This window comes from Bubalus bubalis, chromosome 16, assembly GCF_019923935.1.
Source record: "Bubalus bubalis isolate 160015118507 breed Murrah chromosome 16, NDDB_SH_1, whole genome shotgun sequence".
Lineage (NCBI taxonomy): Eukaryota > Metazoa > Chordata > Mammalia > Artiodactyla > Bovidae > Bubalus > Bubalus bubalis.
In genome coordinates, this window is record NC_059172.1 from 45,409,234 (window position 1) to 45,427,224 (window position 17,991).

Consider the following 17,991-nt stretch of genomic DNA (forward strand, 5'->3'; position numbering starts at 1 on the left):
TCCCCCGTGGGCGCGAGACTCCGCCCCGCCGCCCCTCGGGAGGGAGCCCGCCCGCGCCCCAACGGCTAGGCTGCCCAGCCGGGCCCGCCCCGAATCCCCATGACGTCACCGGCGGCGGCAGGCCCCGCCCCGCCCCCGGGCGGCAGGCCGCATGACGTCACCGAGGCCCCACCCCTCCGGAGCGAGTTCGGTCCTGGCGTTCATTTCATTCCTGTCCTCATTCCGAACATTCTTAGCATCGCTCGCGCCGTGCCGCGCCGCCCGAGCCGAGCCGAGCCTCTGCAGCCGCCGCCGCGGCCCCGCCGCCCGCCGCGGGCGCCCATCAAGCACTTTGCAGACTCGCTTCCACCCTGCGGGCCAGTCCGCGCGGCGGGGCCCGGGCTCGGGGCGGCCGCGTTCGGGGACAGGCCATGCAGTGAATCCCCCCCACCCCGTCCACCTTTGCCCGGAGCCGCGGGCAGGAGCCCAGTTCGTCCAGCCGGCCCCGGGGCAGGAGCGGTGCTAGGCAGGGGTGGGGTGGCCCAGCCCGGGGATCGGGAATCGGGGAGGGAGCCGGGCTCCGAGCTGAAGGCGGGGGAAGCGGCGCCGAAGTTTGCCTCGGACTCGCCAGGCGCTGCGGCGGCTCCCTTCGCCGAGGTAAGTTGGCGCGCGGGGCTGATGCTGGGTGCGGGGGGCGCGCGGGGCGCCGGGGGCGGGGGCCGGCCCTGTCCGTTCTTTCTCTCCGGAGTCTGCTTTGTGTGCGGCGGGCGGGCAGAGGAGCGGGCACGCGGAGGGCCGGGGCCGGGCCCCCGCGCCCGCCTCCCCGCGCTCCTTCAAGGTGAGCGGCCGGGCGCCGCCGCGGGAGTTGCCGGGACGCCAAGTTGGGCCGCGCGCAGCGGAGCCCGCGCGGCAACAGGCGGCCTTGCAGGCGCCGGGCCGGCCGCGCCGCGCCCCCCGCGCCCCCCTCTTGCGCCCGTCCGCCTGCCGGCGCGCACACGCACACACCCTCGGGCAGTTTCCACGTTTTTCTGGGAGAAGTCAGAAGTTCGGAGCGAGCGCGGGCGGGGAGAGCCGCCGGCGCCGCCTGGGAGCCCGAAGCCGGCCCGATCCCCCCCGCCGCGCCTCCCCTGCCGCCCCAGGCGCCGGGGTCCCCCGAGGCCGGCCCGGGGGCTGCGCCGACTTGTGCTGCTGGCGGGGGTTTCGCTCCTTCTTCTCAAAGATGAAAGGAGGCACGGTCGTCTTTGCCGCTTCTCCAGGACTGTTGCTGCCGCCGCCGCCGCTTCATTGCACATTCAAGTGGAAAATTTTCAGGAGTCAGCAGAAACATTGTGTCCAAAAAAGACTGAGTCGCAGTTACCACCAAATCCTGGAGGAGACTCTCCCTGGAAAACTTCCCTTCGGTAGGAAATACTGGGGGATTTGTTTGTTTATTGGAAGAGAAATGATCCCCAGAGGGGAGAAAATCAGTGCATTTCTTCTCTTTGTTCGTAGCAGCAACATTTGTTTTGTTCTAAAGTCCACAGGCCCGCTTTAAAGAAAGTTCAACTTCTATGAGTTTCCTTTTTTTTTTCTTTTAATGTTTGTATTTTTTTTTTTTTAGACCGGAGCAGCGTTTTAAATGAATTGAAGACAATGGAGGGCTTCACACCTCCCTTCTTTTTCTCCCACGAAAATAAAATCCAGATCCTAATTTTCTTGGCTTTTTAATTGTTTTAAAAGATTTATTTAAAAGTGAATGCTGTCACTGTATAAAAATATTTATGAAACAATGAAATACCAGCCATTAGCATTTCTCAGGAGGCTTGTTAACTTCTCAGAAGCAAGTGGCTGCCTGTGATTTGCAGAAATGAAAATTGACTTCACTAAGCCCTGAAAAGTTAGAGACAGATGATGTTCCAGGAGCGGGTCATGTAAAAAGGCCGAGTTTTAATAACAGTGCCTTGGAGGAAGCCCAGGTCTTGGAACAGAAAGGTCTGTAAGACCTATCAGCTTTCAAAAGAGTTTTAAATATATATATATATGTATTTTAAAAATGTTACAGATAGTACAATGAGTAGAACACTTGTCTAGTTCTTCAGGACAACCAACCCACATGTTTCTTCCTCCCCACCCTTTCCCTTGATTGTTTATGGAAGTTTAGGTGGTCTGATGGCTTGTGGTGTGCTGGGTGCCTGCAGGAGGTTACCTGAATAGACACATCCCTTCAGGAAGATGTGATCCCACTGCAGATTCAGATCAGGGAGTGGGCTCCGTTCTCTGCACTTTGCAATCAATCTTGGTTGGTGTCTTGTGCACGGGGGCTTCTCTGCCAGGGTACTGTGAGGTGGTTGAGGAACAGACGTCAGGCTTTGCCCAGTGCTTCATCCTTTCACTGTTGGGCTTGTGCCCTTCTGTAAATAGCAGAAACTATGAGCACCAAGCTCATCTGAATGCTTGTAAGGGCCAGACTTAGATCCAACTTTGGTAAGAATCTTTCCTTTTTAGAAGGAAACAGTAGAACTAATTACAAAGTCGCTCTGAAAAGACAAATGTATTAGTTGAACCTTTGTCAACCGTGAGGTTTTGAATTGTTGATTGTTTTTTAGGGAAAAGGCTGATTTTTTTCTAATTTCACTATTTCCATAAATGGTCACAGATATTTTTGTTTAGTGTTTCTTTGTATGTGCAACTCTGTGTTGGACTTTCAGGTTTCAGGTTTTGGACCAAGTTTATAATTCTTTTGTTGTTAGTGTAAAATAATGAGCTGATAAGCTGTATCCATTACTGGTTCTTGCCGATGGTATAAAAGTGCCAATGTAGACCATTTTATTTTTACTTTAATGATTAAGTACTATTTAGTTCACAGTTTGAGGAGAATATCAGACTACCTTCTTTCTCCCTCTTTCTCTTTACAAGTTTGAAATAAAACCAGTGTGACACTTTGCCTTGACACTTAAGAGTAAAAAACTATTAAAGGAAAGAATTTTTGTGTCGATTCCTCCTCTTTGTGATCTTTTATGAAGTAACAAATAGGACTCCATTCAGGGAACATGCCTGAGAGAGATTATTGGAGAATTTTTTTTTTTTTTTTTTTTGCTTCTTTTCCCAAAACATAAACCAGGACTCACCATGGCATATACTTAATGAAATTTAATTTAAAGAAAGAGGACATGGTATCTTAATTTGAGTCAGACTGAACTGAATTTCTCATGGAGAGGTGCTTCCTTGCTTTATGGTACAGTGTGTACCTAGACCCCAGCAGTGTACTAATACTTAAGAGCTGCTGGTGGTGGGCTTGAGGGGGCAGCCTGGGGAAAGTCAGCTTCCTCCTTTCCTCTCCTCTGCCCCTCCCTCTCTTTTGCTTTATATAGAAAGAATATGTTCACATACACACTTTGGGCACTGGTACCCTCAGGTTTTTTGGTTTTTTTTTTAAAGAGAAAGGACAAGCAAGTCATAGGGAAAAAAATGTTCGGGTATTTTGCTGCTTTAGTTTCAGTCATTAACAAACAATTCTGAATTTTGCTGGTTTTGACAATACTGGACAGCAAGTTTAAGAGGGCATTTCTTAATGGGAAAATTTGGCGGAATATACTTGTAGTCTATCATGGGGATCTAGATCATATTTGTTGTCACATTTTCAGTGGGAAAATGTGTGATGGGGACAGTTAGAAAATGTAGATCTCAGATGTTAGATAGGCCTTTGAAGGAATGATCTGTGCCATTAACAATATTTTAAGTTTCTTGCTTCTGAAATGGATTGATCTGTTATACATGGTGGTGGGACAGGAGTTTGTGCGTCTTTGGGATTACTCTTCTCTCTAATTTCTTGTGTTATTATGTATTAATCATGAGCATAATTAAACTGCCTGCAATGATCATTGTGGTGTCTTATCATTCAAAAGGTTGATGCAAATAACTGCCTGTATGATCCCATGTATGGAAAATGATTGTGCTCACATACAACCAGTGTGTAGATAACACTTTTAAGCTTGTATTTTAGGCATTTTATCTTGTTTTCAATAAAGAGATTGCGAAAGGAGAGGAAAAATACTGCGGAGTGAAAGCTGTGCTTAGAGGTTGGATCTGTTCAGTGATAAAAACTTTTGGGTTTTTTTTCCCCAAAGACTGAAGAATACTGGCCAGAGGGAGTGTCCAGCTTTCTTTGTAAAACTGCAACGAAATCAGAGCCCACCTTTCTGTTGATAAATGCGGGCATTACAGCTTCCTCTTTCGAGTTCAGTGACTGGAACTGCAAAGTGCGAATGTCCTACTTCTGAACTCGGCAAGCAAAGTGTATTGTAAGCTTACTGCCCTTTGACAGACTCCGGCTGTGCTGCTGGGCTATTGGGGGACTGACCGGTGACTGGCGTAATCTCTTACAGCTGCGTGGCGCTTTTTCTTATTTTATCTGTAGAAGCCACAGATTACCCTGTGGTGTTTAAATTAGATCGCAAATCATGTTTGAACAGTATCTATGATGTATTTTAGTTTCTTGTTCACAAAGGTGATAAAATCAAGTAATTCAGATCCATAGTAAGCACCTTAATGTTTCAGAGTTGGCCTTTTTGACAGATACCAATGCCAATTTTGACCCCCTTGTATTGCAATTATTGAATACTTCTGAAATCAAGGATGTTTGGGGGCGTCCCTATTCTGGGATAGTTTGTGGAATGCTAGAATATTTGGATTTGAATATCTGGAGTATTTTTGTGTAGGTTTTTACATAGTTTTGTTTCAAAGCTGTGGACAGTTGCGAGTTTTCAGTCTGTAAGATTGTCATCATAATCTTCCTCGACACACTCCCAAGTTTGAACTCAGTGGAAATCCAACCGTTTCTTAAGATACATTAGGGCTTTGTAGTGGCGCAGCATAAGAGAATTTTGAAATGTGTATTTTTATTTTAGTCAAAGCAAATGGGATGCCCTGAAGAGTGGGCTTTCAGGACAGTGTTTCTTACTGGGTGGGTCGCTTTCAGCTCTTAAGTTCTCCTTTTGTCCACTGGCTTTTTGCATGGTTGGGAGGATTCACAGAAAATACTTTCCATAGTCTGGGAGTCCTGCCTGGCTAACTGTGAAACCACTAGTCTCTCTTCTGATTGGATAAGGGGTGGGGGGAGTTCCTAAGAGGCCGTCTTTTCTAGTTTTATGGCAGGCGCAGAGAGGAAGGCTCTGTCCTGGTGGTATTACTGGCCCCCACCCCCCAAGTATTTACCATCCTGATGCAATGCTTCCTGCCCTTTTCACATAAGTTTTTAAGGCTCTGTCATTGGATTTCACTAGTAGTTTTAGTTTGAGGAGCTGGGCCCAGAATTGGAAAAGGGGTTTAAAAGAAAAAGTAAGTATTGATGAACAAGTTAAGCACCACCATTGTTTCCGTTGGGAAATTCTGGTTGCTTTGGAGCATCTGACAGGTTTAGATGTATATGTCAAGTGACTGAAACAGTATTGCTGGGGCAGATACAACAATGGCGGGTGCTGTTGTTTTTACTGATATATAAACTGAAAAACTGCTGCTAATGGTGGGAACTGTTAATTATGTGAGAACATATTGAACTTATATTCTCTGGCATGAACTTTTAAAAAAAAATGCATGAACTGTGCTGCTTTTTTATAGGCACAGCTTTCTAATTATCATAATTCAGTTCAGCTCTGCTCTTGGATGGAGTTCAAGTGCAATCTCAATTTAACTTGAAAGGAGATTTTTTTTTTTAAACTGAGAACGTTTAAGAAATTTTGAAAAGTTCATCCAAGAATGTTGTCTGCTTAGGTGTGGTTAATTGGGGGGATGAAATGAGTGGCTTTGTATAATAGTTAATTAGATCTGAATATTAGGAAAGAGACCTTTTTTTTGGCTTTGTACTGTATCCAAACCTGCATCTTGGGTATTTTTGCATAACCAGATGCTATATGCTGTTGAGTTTTCTTTGGAAACCAATGTCTTTTTCTGATAGAAAATTAACTAAGTAGATATTTTATTACATCAATGATATAATCTCTGCAAAGACAAACTTTCTTTTGAGAGAATAGAAAGAAAGAAAGGCAGAAATCTTATAAATTCTTTTGACAAAAATCACTGTTAACCTTTTATACCAACCAAGCCTTTAGAAGGTCCTTTATGTGGTCATACTTGATGGCATTTTGTGAAAGGGGTCATCTTTGACAGTATTCATTCCAGTGTCCAATGTCCTTTATATTTTCCATGACCTTAGTGTCTTTTCAAAAAAAAAAAAGTTAATGAAGCCCAGGTGCCAAATCCTCTGTGGAATCAATTTTAATTGGAAGTAAGAACAACTTCAGCTGGACCTTCCGACTTGCATCCAGTCTGATTTCTGCTGCTGAAATGCAAAGGGAGCCCACGGAAACCAAATGACTTCATTTGCTCTGGCACTTAAGAGCCGGATTCACTTCCCTGGTGGTGAAATAAAAGGAGCCAAGTGTTTTAAATAGCCACTCCCTGAGGCCTGCCCGCCTGAGTGTTTGGAGAAAAGCGCATTGTCTGCTTGCAGCTCTAGCTAGGAGCTGGCCTGGCTCGCCCTCCCCCATCAGGCAGCTCCGTTTCTGAAGTTGACATCTGGTTTTCTCTCTGTTCACCTGATATATACCCACACACGCGCACACATGCAGTGTGCACACATGTGTCCTGCAGGTAACTTGGATCTCTGACATTGAATGTGTGTGTGTGTGTGTTTCAAGTCACTCCTGGGATAGGGAGAGGCACGTAGCTAATAGCACAAAATAAAATGTAAACACAGTAGCCGCCCCACATGCCGCTGCTGCTGGGTTTCTGTCCGACGGTGCCTTCTGGGTAGGCGTGCCTGTTGTTAGGGCAGCAACAGGCGGCAGAAGTTGGGGCACCATATGGCGGATGTGGGCCTCAGATAAGCTGTCTGCTAATTTAGCTCATCAATAGCATTTTGATATGCTTCATTTTCAGATCACCCATCACCATGGCTGGGGGTGTCTTGGGGGCTAACTGATTTCAAAACCATTGAAACGTCTGTGAGCTGATGCTTCCTTTGGTGGAATCTCTTTCAGCCCTTTTTCCTTCACTGCCTTTTCATTTCAAAGCTTTTGGGAGACAATAGTGGTTAGAGTTAGAAAGGGCTCCATCATCTGAGGGAACCCTCAACCCTGTCTTGAAATCTGGAATACTTAGAAGACCTCATCAGGTATTTTCATTGAAAGGAAAACAGAAAACAAGCTATATAATAGCGTTTCATACTGGTAGAGTCAAGAAATTCCTGTAATTCAAAATTTGCTTTGGTTGTAAATAGTTGGGAGGATAAGACCAGCATGGTTCTTACTTTGACAAAATGTTTCTAGTTTTTTTGTTCATTAAAAATACTTCCTTAATTTTCTTCCATCTTTGCATTTTACCTTATCATCGAGTACATGGGAAAGAAATCTAAAAAAGAGGAGATATATGTATATGTATAGCTGAGTCACTTTGCTGTACAGCAGAATCTAACACAACATTGTAAAGCAACTATATGCCAATAAAAAAATCAAGTGTGAAAGTGATTTCAGAGGAAGAGTTATCTGTGATTTGGAGGCAAAAAGCAGCTTTCTTTATGACTAGGAATTCTTAAAGAGGGAGATGCTTCTAGAACATCTCTACTCAGATGTCCATTGAATCTGAGCCAAAAGTAGAATCTCTGCGGCTGGTGAATCCACAGGGGGACTCCTGCCTTGAGTTGCTGGGGCCATTTCAAGAATTCTGCACACAGTAGGTATATTAGTGGAAATTACATGATGTGCATGACTATGTGTTTATCACCCGCATGAATCTCATTCAGCAAATATCTGTGTCCCTAATGTATGCCAGGCACTGGGGGGGCCAGGGTAAGACTGTGTCTCTTTCCTTACCCAGCCTTCCTGAACACTCTCATTCTCCCTTCCAGGCCTCTCACCTTTTGACTTTGGGATTTCTAGTTCTCGGAACACAGATCTGTTTACCTGGCTAATTCAGGATGGTTCTGACTCAAACCCAGGGCAGCCTCTTTCCATTCCTGTCCCCGGGAGCTTCTGCCTCACCAGTGGTTCCCACCTGAACACGTGCATCACAGCCTCTGTGGAGCTTTCCACAGACTGGGTTATCAGCCCTGGGGCCTTAGGAGGGTGGGAGAGGTGCAGTGTTTTTATATTTCTAAGAGACCTCAGATACTGAGAATTATTGGGAAATATCTGGTTGAGAATTAGGTATTCTAGGTATTCTAATTTTTACCTTCAGATGGAATCAGGCTAAATTTGCCCATGCCTCCTAACTCTAAATGGGCTTTTTCCTGTGTTTGTGAGGTGATGTACCTAAGAGCGTATACTAACTCTTCATGGAATTCGCTAAGATCTTGTTAGTTTTAAAGATATGACTACACAGAAATGTGCAAGAGAGATGATGAGCAGAATTACCTTTTTTGTGCTCAGTACGCATCTGTTACCCTCTGGTAAGGTAGCACTTGTTTCCAGATGTGATTATAGAGGTGAGCGTCAGGCTCCTTGGCAAGGGATTTAAGGACTAATTCTTGCCTGACTGTTTGCAGAGGTAGTTTTCATGTTTGAGTAGTGGGGATGTTCATAGAGGGTCTTACATGGTCCCCCTTGATACTGCAGAATAAGGGCATAGGAAGGCTGATCGTGACAGCATCCCAGAGATGAACATGGCTTTGCTGCTGGTGAACCATCCTCAGTTTTTTATTCTTCTCTCTTCCCTCCACCTTAGGCACTTAAAATCCAGCTGGTCCCAGCTTTGCATAGAAGTGTTACATTGAAACCTTTGTAGGTACTACCATTTGCCTGGGATCTGGTGATCCAGCCAAGGGTGGTCAGTGAATGACTATCAGTAAAACACCCCTGCAGAGCTTCCAACTTAGCAACGAAAACAGGCATGTGAAGAGATTAAAGAGATCACAGTCCACTGGGGAAGCTGTGTATTTCGTATTTCAAGAGTCCCAAGGTGAAATTTTTTCCCCCTTACTTGAATGTTTCCAAAATTGGGATGCATCCTACAATCACGGCTGGCCAAGTGGTGGTCATGACCCATGACGTGGTTGCGTACACTCATCACAGCCTGCAGAACAAGTGCAGTGGAGAGGAAGAAAATTCCAAAGTCGGTAGCCAAGCATTCCTAAGAATGCTCTTGATGTCGCCAGTTCTCTTGTTGGCACAGAGGGCAGCAGTGTGTGGAAAGGCATGGGTGTTGATCTCTCCGAGAAGTTTAGTATTATCTAACCCACTGTAGTTTGTTTATAGTTTCCTTTTTATGCCTGCATAAGACTGACATATGATAATGTTTCAATACGTATAAAATACAATTTTTAAGTCAGAAGGCGGTGCTCTGGCAAGGTGTTTCACAACAATATTTCTTAGAAATAAAATCATACTGCCTTTAACAGTCACTGGTGTCTTGAGTTGATGAAATATTCATGAAACATGTTTGCATCTCTATCCAAAAGGATGTGGGAGATTATATATTATTGATGGGTTGGTTTGAGGGAGTAGATTGGGACGGGGAGATGCGTTCATTTTTACACATTTGTAGTTTTTAGGAACATGTGTTTATCAAATATCAAAATAAAGGGAAAAAATATCCAATGGGGAAACTTGATTGTAATCAAGTTTTAGATCTATACCACCTCATGACTGGCAATGAACCTTCTGTATTACTGTTTGAGGGTTGTGTTCATTACTCATGATATAGCCAGAGAGCTGTGTATGCTCAGTGGTGGGGAATGAGGAAAGCTTTGCAGAGGAAGTTATGTTGCAACTAGGCCTTGAAGGGAAGGTTTTTTTAAAATTTAAAAAAAAAATTTTTTTTTGCCAGATACCATTTTGGGATTAGAGTGGGACCCAGTTGTTAAATAAACACCCTCCCCAACCCTGCCCCTGCCGCAAATAGCCTCCAGAGTAATGAACGCAACTCTCAAATAGTAATACAGACAGTTCATTGCCAGTTGTGAGCTGGTATAGGATCTAAAACTTCATTATGTTCAGTTAATGAAAGAAGCAAAAGGGAGGGAGGGGACTAGTTGTGGGGAGCTGGAAGCTTCCTGATTCTGGTTTCGAAAAAGGCGAGATAATAACGTACCTGTGTTTAAAAACACAGGTTTGGAGTTGGACACACCTCAGTTGGAGTCTTGGCTCAGCCACACTTGTCCTATGTCCTTGGACAAATTACTTCCTCTCTGAGCCTCGGTGTTGCCATCGGTAAATTTTAATAGAATGCCTCCTGTGTGCCTGACACTTAATAAATGCTCAGTAAACAGCAACTTCACATGCTATCTTGTATACCAGGTCTTCCTGGATTTCCTGCCAGGTCAGCCTGGGCATTGACTCTTGAAGAACACCCGAGGCTGGAGCAGTTGCTACGAAGAGCCAGACTTACGGTCTCAGGCGAATGATTGAGATCCAGGAGAGGCTGAGGCATCCCATCAAGTCTGAGACTATTAATCTCTTTGAACCACACTTCCTCTATTCATAAAAGTAGAGGAAATCCATCAGTAAATACGTAATATTTGAGGCTATTCCTTGCCAAGTGGTAGTGCGAACTTCTAAAGGTGGGTGGCAGGGTACGCCTTCATCCACTCAAAAGGAAATGTCTTCCTTAGATTCTGGCATGGAGGCCACTCTCCTGACTTTGGGACTGGGTTCTAAAAGTTTTTCCCCTAGGTGGTTGTATGGAACTTGTCTTTTGGTAGAGTAGCTATTTTCAGGGCCCTGGACCTGCTGGTGGAGCCTTTGAGGAATCCCTGTTAGAGTTCTGAAGGCTTCAGCTCTAAGTGTGAGATGAGAGAACAAGAGGCAGACAGGTGCCTCCCCAACCTTTGCTGCCCTCTTTGCCCTCAGTTCTCATCTGGAAAGTGGGCTGGTGTTAACTATTTTGAAGGGCTGTGATGGGTGTACATAAGAGTTATCTCAGTAGGCTGGAGCTACATGTGTTTTTGTTGTTCAGTCACTAAATTATGTTCGACTCTTTGTAACCCCATGGACTGTAGCATACCAGGCTTCCCTGTCCTTCACTGTCTCCTGGAGCTTGCTCAAACTCATGTCCATTGAGTCGGTGATGCCATCGAACCATCTCATCCTCTGTTGCCCCCTTCTCCTCCTGCCCTCAGTCTTTCCCAGCATCAGGGTGTTTCCCAGTGAGTAAACTCTTCACATCAGGTGGCCAAAGTATTGGAGCTTCAACTTGAGCATCAGTCCTTCTAATGAGTATTCAGGGTTGATTTCCATTAGGAAAGCAGAAACAGGTATGACTGCTATCAAATTATCTTGTTCCTGAAAGTATGCAAGGCTCTGGAGTTAAATCTTTGCCCCTCTCATCAGATTCCTTTGTTTAGGCCTTAAATGTAATTCAAATAATGATTCATACTCGTGTGTGAATGGCAGACTGAGCCTTTGCCAGTTGCATATTTAAGAGAATGTTTATTAACCCAAGATGACTGTCTACTTGAGTTAGTACCCAGGTACTTCCTGGTACATGAGCTGAATCTTTTCTGAAAACTGGTGGATTTGAAAGCTGAAAACCTGTGTTTTCAAAGCCAGAGGCCCTAAGCTGGTCTTGCTGCACTTGACAGCCAACTACACTTCAGGGCGTGTCTCTGTTCCCGTGTTTTCAGATCGGGGCCACTCCCAGTGACAGGTCTGAGCTGTTAAGACTGCCTTGTGTTGACCTGGGCTGAAGACCATGTGCAGTTTTGTCTTCTGCTGTAGTCAACCAGGGTACATAGAACTGTGTGTTAATCTGGTTTCCTAGTTTAAATTAAAAATTAACAATTGTTAGGAGAGATAAGATAAATTGGCAATAAAGGCTTTTAGAGGCAGGGGAGAAAGATTTAAAAACAATGGTTTACAACCTGTGAATCTATTAAAAGTCACTGAATTAAACTTTTAAAAGGATGTGTGTGGAATTTAGAAAGATGGTAACGATAACCCTGTATGCGAGACAGCAAAAGAGACACAGATGTATAGAACAGTCTTTTGGACTCTGTGGGAGAGGGCGACGGTGGGATGATTTGGGAGAATGGCATTGAAACATGTATAATATCATATGTGAAACGAATCTCCAGTCCAGGTTCGACGCATGATACAGGATGCTCGGGGCTGGTGCACTGGGATGACCCAGAGGGATGGTAGGAGGAGGGAGGTGGGAGAGGGGGGTTCAGGATGGGGAACATGTGTACACCCGTGGCGGATGCATGTTGATGTATGGCAAAACCAATACAATATTGTAAAGTAATTAGCCTCCAATTAAAATAAATAAATTTATATTAAAAAAAAGAAAAAAAAAAGGATGTGTGAATTATATCTCATAGAAGAAGGTAAAGCACAGTGCTCCCAGAATTCCTTATGTGGTGAGTCCATTTGTTTTACTGGTCAATTAATTAAGATTGATATTCAGAGCGATGACTTAATAAGAGTTTATATCTCTTTTACTTTACTGGTGTTAGTGTGGAGCCTAAAGGTATCCGTTAGAACTATCTACAGTGGAAAATTTTTTTACTTACGAAAGTATAACTTCAGTGTTGAGGGATGACTCGCTTCTTAATGATAAATGTTGACCATGTTAACCACCCGTATGGCTTACAGTTTAAACATCTGTGAACTAAATGCTAGAGGATAAGTAAACTAGGAGATCACAAGGGAAAGAGACCTGGAAGGCATGTGAGGCCACAAGTCAAGTCGTGAATCTGATTTGTAAGTTGATTTAAGATAGGGATATAGATTAATTTATACTTCAAGTTTCAGGCTGTGCTCTGCCATTTTTTTTTTTTTTTTTTTATAATTTTACCTTGGGCTTTTTTGTTGCTGTGTCCTCTGACCAGATGCACAGTGTCATAATAACTGTCTGTGGTGGTTTTATTAATTTATATTACCAAAGGATTGTTCTCTACTGCTCTTCATGGCTGTGTAACTTCTTGCCTGGCATGGTCCTGGTTTGTTCTGCTTGTCATGGCACAATCTTTAATAGTACCCTCGTTTACTCTTAAGATGTTCCAGTTTGGAGGATAAACCATATGATCATCCTACTAACAGGAGCTAATGAGGAAATTGGCTAACTCCCTTCAATTAAGCAGAATAGAGAGAGAAAACTCAAGCAGGAGACTTCTGTGGTACCCTGTATTGAGCTCATAACAGTGTTATTTTTGGAGTGTTCCAGGCTGTTTCTGAGCTTCAGCAGAGGGGAATTTCAGAGAACAACTTTGGTTATAAACCTGTACTAGTTTCAACATATTGTTTCAAACCCTCTGCTATTCTGTGGATCAATTCATAACGAATTTAAAAAAGCGTCTCATCATTCATAAGAATGATTCAGCTCTGTTTCATTTCCTTTTGGAATTGCAAAGTTCAGAAGTTTTTCCCAGTGGAATTCTGACAGGTTTGTACTGTGTGAAATTTGGGGATTTCAGATTACAGATTTTAGAAACTGTAGTCTTGGAGCTCTTGACACTCTTAAGTTTCAGACCTGCTCATCTTTGTTCCTTGCGAGACTGTGTAATGACATCCTGTGATGTGCCCAAACACACTGGAGTGGGTATCCACAGGGAACTGGTTCTAGGACCTTTGCAGATACCAAAACCCTGTGGGAAATGGCAGGGTTTTTGCATCTAGCCTACACACATCTTCCAGTATACTTTAAATCATCTCTTTAGATTGCTAGAGACTTCCCAGGTGGCACAGTGGTAAAGAGACTACCTCCTAATGCAGGAGACACAAGAGGCTTGGGTTTGATCCCTGGGTTGGGAAGATCCCCTGGAGTTGGAAATGGCAACCCCCTCCAGTATTCTTGCCTGAGAAATTCCATGGACAAAGAAGCCTGGTGTGCCACCCTCCACGAGGTCTCAAAAGAGTCAGACACTACTGAGCACACACACAGCACAGCACAATACCTGATACAGTGTAAATACTACGTAAGCAGTTGTCAATAGGGTGTAAATATTATACTGAATGTAAATAGTTACCACCTTGTGGCAAATTCAAGTGTGTTTTTGGTAAACTTTCTGGATTTTTTTTTCAAATTTTTTCAATTTGAGGTTAGTTGAATCTTCGGATTTGGAACCTGTGGATACAGAGAGAAGACAGAGTGGAATCTTAAAAATTTAAGAAATTTTAGAACTTTGCCCAAAACCAAAAATAATTGTAAGGACACTGCTCAATTCCAGATGGTTCTTTTGACAACACTATTCAGTTAGTTATTTTATCATGTGCTTTAGGCAGTAACTTGGGCAGGTGTTGAGTTTGAAAGAATGGCTTCTGGCCTTCACCATTGAGAACTGGGAGAACTGTTTCTTCGTTGGAGCAGTTCACTGGGAGAAGGCATTTGAGAGTCCCTCCAGGGCTACGATCTTGGTCCCTCCACTTCCAGCTGTAAGGGTTGGATAGCCCCTCACTTGGCTCTTCCTGTGACCTTGGGGAAGTCGCTCGAAAACTCTTTGCTTTCCCTTTCTGGGAAGATACTGCAGCCTACTTTTGAGCTGAGCTGTAGATTAAAGAGATAAAATGTTAGAGCCTTAGGCCGAAAGGTCCTGGAGCGGTTGTTATCTGAGTCATCCCCAAATTCCCCACCCAAATCGGGGTTTTGTGGAGGAGGAGCCGTACTGCTGAGTTCACTCCACAACTCAGTTGTTCTCACTCTTTCAGTTATGCTAATTCCCAGGCCACCCTGGGAGAATTTGGATAAGAAAGGAAGGCTGACAGGCCAGGTTCTGTCTTGAGCCCATTCTTCAACATTACCTTATATAAACCTGAGAGCTTTATTTGTGGTTGAAGAAAGTGAATCTCAGAGAGGGTTAGTAACTTGCCCAAGGTCACACAGCCAGATTAACAGGGCCAAAATTTGATGTCAGTTCCTAGATCCCACGGACTCCACAGCTTTCAGGCTAACAAAAGACTGCATATTAAGCACTTGTGGCATTTGTTAAGATAGATTGTGACACTGAAACAAAAGTAGACTTGCACTCTTCTGGTGTATTTGCGCAGAGTACTTAATGCTTTATTTTGTTTTGTGTTCTTGATGGCCCATTTAACCCATGTTTTCAAAACAAACATGTAAATGTTGGATGTGACCCACTCCAGCCTTTACTCGGGGATCCGGCTCCTCATGTTGAGAGGGGGCAAGATTCTTTTCTCCCTTTTAGTGTCAGTCTTCAAAGCCTGGGGGTGGGATGAGGGGAGAAGGGCGGAACCTGTCCCCTGGCTCCCTGGGCTTCTGTTGTTCAGTCTCTGTCGTGTCTGACTCTTTGTGGTCCCATGGACTGCAGCAAACCAGGCTGTCCTTCACCATCTCCCTGAGCTTGCTCAGACTCGTGTCCATTGAATCAGTGATGCCATCCAAGCATTTCATCCTCTATCGACCCCTGCTTCAGCATCAGGCCTTCCAGTGAATATTCTGCTGGGTTGATTTCCTTGTTGGGGACATGGGGGGAGAAGCAGGTCTGGTTTGGAGCTCTGGACCTGGACCTGCCAGTTTATCTGGTTTTTCTTTGGAATGTGCTCTGCAGTTGAGCTGCAGAAGCTAGCCTGCAGGCAGAGATAGTTAGCCCCCTCTACCACCCTGGAAGCCTGGATGTGGAAATACCCTCATGCTAGGGGTAGAGTTGCTAGGTAGATGACCTTGACTTGACCTCTTGATAGTGGGATTGCTTGGGAACATGGGAGATACAGGTGAATCTCTCCCCTCCCCACCCAGGTGACCAGCTGGAAACTATGTCTTAGCCTGTGGAATGTGATGGACAGTGGCAGGGGCAGAAGGGCAAAGGGAGTTAACCTCTCTGTCCAGTTGTTGTTGTTCAGTCGCTAAGTTGGGCCCGACTCATTGCAACCCCATGAGCTGCAGCACGCCAGGCTTCCCTGTCCTCCACTGCTTCCCAGAGTTTGCTCAAACTCATGTCTGTTGAGTCGGTGACGCCATCCAACCGTCTCATTGTCTGTTGTCCCCTTCTCCTCTTGCCTTCAATCTTTCCCAGCATCAGGGTCTTTTTCTAATGAGTCAGCTCTTCCTATCAGGTGGCCAAAATATTGGAGGTTCAGTTTCAGCATCAGTCCTTGCAGTTAATATTCTGGGTTGATTTCCTTTAGAATTGACTAATTTGGATCTCCTTCCAGTCCATGGAGTCCAAGCAGTCCAAGCCCTTAATAAATCAGGTCTCTGAAATAGATAATAAGGACTTTGAAATGGGATTGCTAGTAGGGTTGCTACCCATCTTTGATATCTTGGTTGGCTTTTAGTCCAAGGTTATGGGATGGTTATGAGATGGTTGATACTGTCTTACTTTTGTTCACCTAATTCTCATAACTCTGAATTAGACTAATTTCTGGGCTAAAAGGGGTCGGGGCCACTGATGGCCAGGACTTGTGCTCCTGTCTTCCCCTCCTTCCCTGTACTGGTTTGCCCACTTCTTACAGCTGTCATATACCCAGTGCCTTTTGGGTACTTCTGCTCTTGGCTATTTTGGTGTTTCCCTGACTTGGTGTAGATCTCGCTAGCACTTTATGTATTTTGCAACATAGCCTAAAAGCATGGCTTTGAAGTCAGACCCAGTCCCAGTTATGCTTATTGGCTATAAGGTCTTGGGGAAGATGATTTAATCTCTCTGGGCCTCTGTCTCTTTATCTGAAAAATGAAAATATTAAGATAAAGTGAAATATACAGAGTATGACGAACAGCCCACAGTGGGCTTCTCCACGGGTTGTCCCAACCCATACTGACGTTTCCTGCTTCCTCTGCCCTCCAGTCCCCGGTCCAAGACCTGAGAGTTTTGTCCCATCCAGAACACCAGTCTGACAGACTCTCATTTATTTGCTTTTCCATCTTCCTCCTCTGGGTTTAGTTTTAAGCTTTTTTCCAGCTTCTCTTCTTGCTGGATTTCCTGCTCTGTTTTTCTCTCTTCAGACAGTTTCCCTTTTGCTTTCATATTTTCACACACGCACACAGAGACACAAAACATGCTGTCCAGTTTTTTCACCCTTTCTCTTCTGCTGTTATCATTTTGAAATCTTAAAGAGACTGCCCCTTCAGTTTCCTAGGTTTCGCCAAAAATGGTCAGCGGCAGAGCACCACTTCTTGATTTTGCTGTCTTCTTTCACTGAGAGCATTGGATCTCTTGGCTTAGAGAGTTACTGGCACTCTTAAGAGTTACTGTTTTGAAAAGGCTTAACTCATTCTGATTCTTGGGAATTACACACATTTCTTCCACTTACCTGTTTGCTTCTGGGCAACCTCTTTATTCTTTTTGAACCCCAGTTTCTCACTTGTAAAATGGACATGCTAGTGCCTTTCTCATGGGTTATAGTGAGAGTTAGCTGAGGGTTTGCATGTTGCCTGGCAGAATGTACCATTAAAGTTATCTGCTGATTATAGTTATGGCTGTGATTACCATCACCTGGTGGCTAAGAATTAAGAGTGCCAAGTATCTCTTCCTTTCTCTTATTTTGGCACCTTTCTCTTATTTTGAAGGAAAAAGACAGGAACAGTATCTTATTATTTTTATTATTTTAGATTTTCAAAATTTTTGTTGTGAAACTTGAGGAGAGGGCAGTGAACCACCCTGGACCATCATCACTTAGCAACAGTTATCAACCCATGGCCATTCTTGTTTCTTTCAAATCCCAGCATCCTCTCCCACATATTATTTTGAAACAAATCCCAAAATGTCATACCATGTTATTTGTGAAGTTTTCAGTATATATTTTAAAAATTATGACTTTTAAAGAAAGACCAACTGTTGGTGTTTAAGAAACACCACTTCCTGGTGGTCCACTAGCTGATACTCCACAGTCCCAATGCAGCGGGCCTGGGTTCGATTCCTATTCAGGGAACTGGATCCCACATGCCACAGTGAAGACCCAGCATGGTCAAATAAATTAAAAGAAAAACAAAAACAAAACTGCAATATCATGACACTAACATTTTAATCCTGGTTACTTAATATAAAATGTCTAGTGCGGCTTTACATTTCCTTGTTCAACTCATCAGTGTTTTCTCCTAGTTGGTTTGTTTAAATCAGGGTCCAGACAGAACTGAAGGTTATCTTTAGTT

General features: G+C 44.2%; 1 protein-coding gene across 4 annotated transcripts in view; it reads left to right on the plus strand.

Annotated features, from left to right (window-relative positions):
• Window positions 1-209: 209 nt before the first annotated feature.
• The window catches only part of TEAD1 (TEA domain transcription factor 1), a 274,521-nt gene continuing 256,739 nt past the window's right edge, over window positions 210-17,991 (plus strand). For 2 of the 4 annotated variants that reach the window (XM_045162942.1, XM_045162940.1), the window contains exons 1-2: window positions 499-636; window positions 1,236-1,379. The gene's annotated coding sequence lies outside the window, so the exon portion shown is untranslated. Of the gene's footprint in view, window positions 637-1,235; window positions 1,380-17,991 lie in introns of all 4 variants that reach the window. The other 2 variants (XM_045162943.1, XM_045162941.1) reach the window with 2 other exon arrangements.